This window comes from Scomber japonicus, chromosome 4 (assembly GCF_027409825.1).
Source record: "Scomber japonicus isolate fScoJap1 chromosome 4, fScoJap1.pri, whole genome shotgun sequence".
In the NCBI taxonomy this organism is placed as follows: Eukaryota; Metazoa; Chordata; class Actinopteri; order Scombriformes; family Scombridae; genus Scomber; species Scomber japonicus.
The window spans coordinates 35,683,676-35,690,280 of record NC_070581.1 but is presented as its reverse complement, the minus strand read 5'-3'; positions in this window follow the sequence as shown (position 1 = coordinate 35,690,280).

The window sequence follows — 6,605 nt, the reverse complement described above, 5'->3', positions numbered from 1 at the left end:
CGGTCTGCTGTGATTGGTTCTAAACATTAGGTCCCATCATTTATTTTAGCAACAGAGCTTTGTACCAACACATTTGTCCATATCTGTACATGTAATATAAAGATCTTCATGAGCTGCCTGTTGTTAGTGTTTGGTAAAGTTCATGTTGACCTGTGAAGGGTTCTGCTGCCTGCACGTCTTTCTTGCAGGTTTTGAGATATTTTCTTTATAATAAGAAACTAAAAGTGTAAAAGCAGAACAGAAATAGAGTTAAAGACATGAGCCTGGCCTGCTGATCTCACACTGGATCGTTCCCACATTCACCAGTAAGACTCCAACACACCCTGGAACCCTGGACACCTGTTAGTTATTATATTCATATGTATGTATGTATGGAAGATCAGGGGGACAATTTAATATATCATGCTCTCACATTTAGAGTAACTTATCACTTCATGTCTGTTGTTCACTCTCACTGTGGATCGGTTGAGTTTCATATGACTTCAGTTTGATCCTTCAGGTTTTGACTGTTGTTACTTTTAAAATTAAAGATATTTGACAGCATAACAAACTCCCCTGCTGTAAAAACTTTTATGGTGTAAAAACTGGAGGCTGTCCAGTTCATAAAAACATAAACGGGTGACTGAACGGAGAAAAATGTTCGCTGCCCTCTAAAAGAAGGGAGGAGGCAAATATACAACATGACAGTAAATCAACAGCATGAGTTAGTCATCAGTCATTTATGCTCCTTAATTATTAACATGAATTACTTATTACATTAAACTCTAACTGTATTATTGTCTCTGTGACTGACTGAAATGTGAAGTGTTTGTTTTCACAGAGATCAATGTGAAGGAATCTGTGGACCAACGTAGCTGTGACCATGTGAGACAGGATGGACGCATCATTGTCCCCATGTTCATTTAACTGGACTTGTTACTTGTTTGTTTTGGCTGTAAGTTTATCAGTAAACAGTAACTATCCCACTTTATTTATGTTAAAATAAAACAGACAAATATTGAGTTTAGTTGTTTTTGGTTGGACCCATTAGCTGTGGATCAGGAAGTGGTCATCGACCAATCAGAAGATCGGCGGTTCGATTCCCGGCTCCTCCAGTCCACATGTCGATGTGTTCTTGGACCCCAAACTGCTCCTGTTGCTATGCCAACGGTGTGTGAATGTGACATGTAGTGTAAAAGCACCTTGAGTGGTCATAATGAAGAGTAAAGTGCTACAGTATATACAGTCCGTCTACTTCCTGTATTTATACATAGGTGACATCATCAGTGATGTCAGTGGGTTAAACTAAATATGATGGTGGGGGAGGGGAGGGGGTTATTTAGTTAAATGTTTGGTTAGTATTCACATGACTTATTCTTGTGTTGGGTTTTGAGGTTTATGCCGTAAATGATGTGTGTTTTAAACAATGATGCAAGAAGCTTTGTTGGTATAAAGTCAGCTGTCATGATTTTTCATTAGTTTTGTTTAGTTTAGTTTTTTCCCTCCTGCTTGAGGCTGGGCGACGTTTTCCTGAGTGGAGCTGCTGCCGATCACACACCTGCCTTCCATCTGCCTCTTCAGCCTTAAACTACACCCTCAGCCTCAAACTACACCCTCAACCTCAAACTACACCCTCAGCCTTAAACTACACCCTCAGCCTTAAACTGCACCCTCAGCCTCAAACTACACCCTCAGCCTCAAACTACACCCTCAGCCTCAAACTACACCCTCAGCCTCAAACTACACCCTCAGCCTTAAACTACACTCTCAGCCTCAAACTGCACCCTCAGCCTCAAACTACACCCTCAGCCTCAAACTACACCCTCAACCTCAAACTACACCCTCAGCCTTAAACCACACCCTCAGCCTTAAACTACACCCTCAGCCTTAAACTACACCCTCAGCCTTAAACTACACCCTCAGCCTCAAACTACACCCTCAACCTCAAACTACACCTTCAGCCTTAAACTACACCCTTAGCCTTAAACTACACCCTCGGCCTCAAACTACACCCTCAGCCTCAAACTACACCCTCGGCCTTAAACTACACCCTCAGCCTCAAACTACACCCTCAGCCTTAAACTACACCCTTAGCCTTAAACTACACCCTCAGCCTCAAACTGCACCCTCAGCCTTAAACTACACCCTCAGCCTTAAACTACACCCTCAGCCTCAAACTGCACCCTCAGCCTTAAACTACACCCTCAGCCTCAAACTACACCGTCAGCCTTAAACTACACCCTCAGCCTTAAACTACACCCTCAGCCTTAAACTACACCCTCAGCCTCAAACTACACCCTCAACCTGCACCCTCAGCCTTAAACTACACCCTCAGCCTTAAACTACACCCTCAGCCTCAAACTGCACCCTCAGCCTTAAACTACACCCTCAGCCTCAAACTACACCGTCAGCCTTAAACTGCACCCTCAGCCTTAAACTACACCCTCAGCCTTAAACTACACCCTCAGCCTCAAACTACACCCTCGGCCTCAAACTACACCCTCAGCCTCAAACTACACCCTCGGCCTTAAACTACACCCTCAGCCTCAAACTACACCCTTAGCCTTAAACTACACCCTCAGCCTCAAACTACACCCTTACCCTTAAACTACACTCTCAGCCTTAAACTACACTCTCAGCCTTAAACTACACCCTTAGCCTTAAACTACACCCTCAGCCTTCAACTACACCCTCAGCCTTAAACTACACCCTCAGCCTCAAACTACACCCTCAGCTTTAAACTACACCCTCAACCTCAAACTACACCCTCAGCCTCAAACTGCACCCTCAGCCTTAAACTACACCCTCAGCCTTAAACTACACCCTTAGCCTCAAACTACACCCTCAGCCTTAAACTACACCCTCAACCTCAAACTACACCCTCAGCCTTAAACTACACCCTCAGCCTCAAACTGCACCCTCAGCCTTAAACTGCACCCTCAGCCTCAAACTGCACCCTCAGCCTTAAACTACACCCTCAGCCTCAAACTGCACCCTCAGCCTCAAACTACACCCTCAGCCTCAAACTGCACCCTCAGCCTTAAACTACACCCTCGGCCTCAAACTACACCCTCAGCCTCAGCCCACCACCTGCAATAGATATGGTTCTGCCTGATAGATTGGACGGCCTATTTAAGGGGAAAGGTGGAGGTGTAAAGAGTAGTGATTTAAGTGAGTCAAGCCATTTTTCAATGCTTGTATTCATTATTTTTAGAGATACCTTTCAGTTTGTTCATTAAAGAAGGAGTCTGGCAACATCTTCACAACCAGTGGTAGTGGAGTGTTAATACTTATATTATCAGGAGTGTGTCTGTGTGACCCTAACCCCCGTCAATGCATTATTAACCATACAGATGTTTGAATAAATGCATAGAAAGGTAACTTCTCTTCTGTGCTTCATCTACCAGTTGTGAAACCAAACCTACATGAATGAATGAGATCTGTGAGATTAAAGAAGATTAAAGTTTATATTTGAATGCGTAAATCTTTGCCTGCTGATGGATTTGACTTTTCATTCATTAAGTCTTTCTGCAGAGAGATGCTTTCTGTCTCACTCTGGAGACTCCTCACATCAGAACAAACATGAGTAAACTTGTTTTTGGCTCTTCTCCACCTTCCAGCTGGAGCAGACTGCAGGACAAAAGAAGCTCTGACGCTGGACACTGCGACTCCACCCTGAACGTTTCAGATATCTGGAAGAAAGATCTGACAGGATGTTGTGAGTCTTGTCATTTGTTGTTTAAGGGTTATCAGTTTTCTTTGTGTCACTGTCATTCAGATTTAACTTGTTCTCAGTGTGTTTGGACACATCTGAACACTTCCTCTGAATCTATTTTAAACCAACTAAGTTTTAACCATCATTTTTGTTTCAATGTGCTGATTCTGTGTTTATGTCATATCTAGGTTATCATAAGAGTAGGTGAGTCAGTGTAGGTGTAGTTAGATCAGTGTAGGTGTAGTTATATTTAAATGGAGCACCTTGTAGTGAGATTGGCTGTGATTGGTGTGTGACTGATAATGCTGATCCAATCAGAGGCTGTCAGCTGATTACAGCGGGGAGGTATGACCTTTGTGTCCTGAATGAAGTAACGATGATCCATTGAATGAAACAGATGAAGTCCTGGATCTGCTCTCCACTGCAGAGAGAAGCAGCAGGCTGAGTATCACAACTTTAGACCTTTAATGTTTTGACTGAAATAAATGGAAACGTCTCCCGTCAAACGATACCTGCAATCCATGCTTTTTGCACCCAGAGCTAGAAAATACGACTACCTGTATCAACACAAGCGTTCTTCATGTTAATGTGACATGATTGGCTCGCTGCCACAGCAGGTGTGTGTCTACACTACACGCCTGTTACAGCAAGGCACTGAATGTGGAACGGGTATCAGTGAAGGACTCAGCAAAGACGTTTTTTATAACTTTTTATTAACAAAATTAACTCTTGAAATCCAAATTAAAGTCTTAATCTCAGTGTGCTCAAACTAAAGCACGTTTCAAGTTTTACAAAACATGATGAAAGGAAACGGCAAAGCAGCGAGAGAAGCCGAGCGCTGCTGGCCTCCACAGATGCAATCAGAGCCTGTGACTCACGACAGCAGTGTTTTCATTCTTTCAGCCAAGTACATCACATCATAACACACCCAGCTGTACTCACAGGCTCACATTTCACTGCACAGCACATTCCTCACTGTGCATGTGCTGAAGGAAGCGGAGGGGGTCAATGTGTGAAACTCAATCCAGTGGGGTCGCTGTTTGCTCCGTAACACCGACCTCATGTTGACAGTCTGCAGGGAGACCGGCACATGTGTGTCCTGACCCCCCCCCCCCCCCACACACACACACACACACACACACCCACACACATACTGTATAGGCCCACACATACAGTATGTGAGTGTGTAGACAATAATTATTTTTTTCATGTGATCTCCTCTTAGGATTTTATTTTATTCTTTAAAATTCGTATCAGGGTCAATGATGGTTATTTGTGTCCATGTGGTTTAGTTTAAATGTAAAGGGTTAAAATATGAAAATAAACATATGAATAACTTCACACGTTCTTTTTTTGTGGACCCAGCATCAAATTTCTGCTTTTAATCCATTTAGAGAGAATATATTAGAGGATTATGGTAAAAATGTCTAAGTGGTGTAACCATAAAAACTTTGTACCAAATAATTCAACTTGCTTAAAAACATTAAGGCTGCGTTCACACTGGAAGCCAAAATCCAATTTTTAGCCAATCTAGATTGGAACCAGATGCTCTAATGAAACACAGCTCTAAACACTTGATTTGACTGTTGGTGACGTCTCTCTACGTCTCTCTACGTCTCTCTACGTCTCTACGCTACGTCACTCTATGTGACACCAGACTCACTTATTCCAGTTGTTGTCAGATTGGTCATTAATGTGGCCCACTCTGAACAGAGCCAAATACGATTTGGACACTTGTTAAAAACAGTGTGAACAATCAGGACTAAAAATTTGAGAAAGATTTGAGAAGGAATCAGATTTGCTGCAGTGTGAAGAAGAATCATGGAGATTTCCTTGTTATGGAGTTTTCTTACTGACCGCAGCTGCAGAAAGCCAAGAAAATCTATTAGTTCAGCATGATCTTACATTATAACTTTTATATTAAATAAAGCTAATGGAATACTATTGTTGTAAATATTACATTTCATCTGGTTACCATGGAGACCAGGAAACATTTACATGTTTTAAATGAAGTCATTATTAATATAAGTCCACTTAAACACACTGTAGCTGATCACATATTTAATATCTATCATTCTTTTGTGGTTACACCATTTGACATTTTCAGGAGCATTCAGTCTGACTTTTGGTAAAAATGGTTTAAATGTCATTTAAATGATATAAAACCAACAGAAATACTAAATGTAAATCTTGTATTAATATATTAATGATGTTGAGCTGTAACCTCCATGATGTCTTGCTGCGGAGGTCTGAATTTATCTGCTGCTGTTTTAACCTGATGCTGCTTTTAAATCTAGTTTAACTGATTTATTAATTCATCATCTTACCAACACTTATTATCACTGACCTGTGTGAGCTTATAAGTGAAGGACAGTTACATATACTGCACAGCTGATAAAGGTCACATCTTCATTTACTTATATAATCGTTCCTCTCGCTTCCTTGCATGACCTGGAAATGTATCCGGTCCTCCATCATGAAGCTTAAAGGAGGAAACATCACCTCAACACTGCAGCTCCACACATCTCTCTGTCTCACAATGACTTTATTTATTTTCTAATGTATAATGGGGGGGGGGGGGGGGGGGGGTCGGCATGGTCTCTGTTTCTGAACCTAGTTATAAAACTTCATTTCGTTAAAGTAACAGAAACATATGCAACAGTAACAAGCATGGGGTTAAAGGTCAGGCAGACAATCCAAACATATATGTTACTAGTAATCACACAAAGTGCTTTACAGATAAAATACAATGAAACATTTATAAATAATAGAACATTTGTTAAAGTTTCATGAGTTTGGAACTAAATTCTAATAAAGTTGAATCTGCATTGATCAAACTGGGCTGTCCCACTCAGACCAACATGTTACCATGGCGACAGATCAGGTGCAAAACCCAGATCAAGTAGATAAG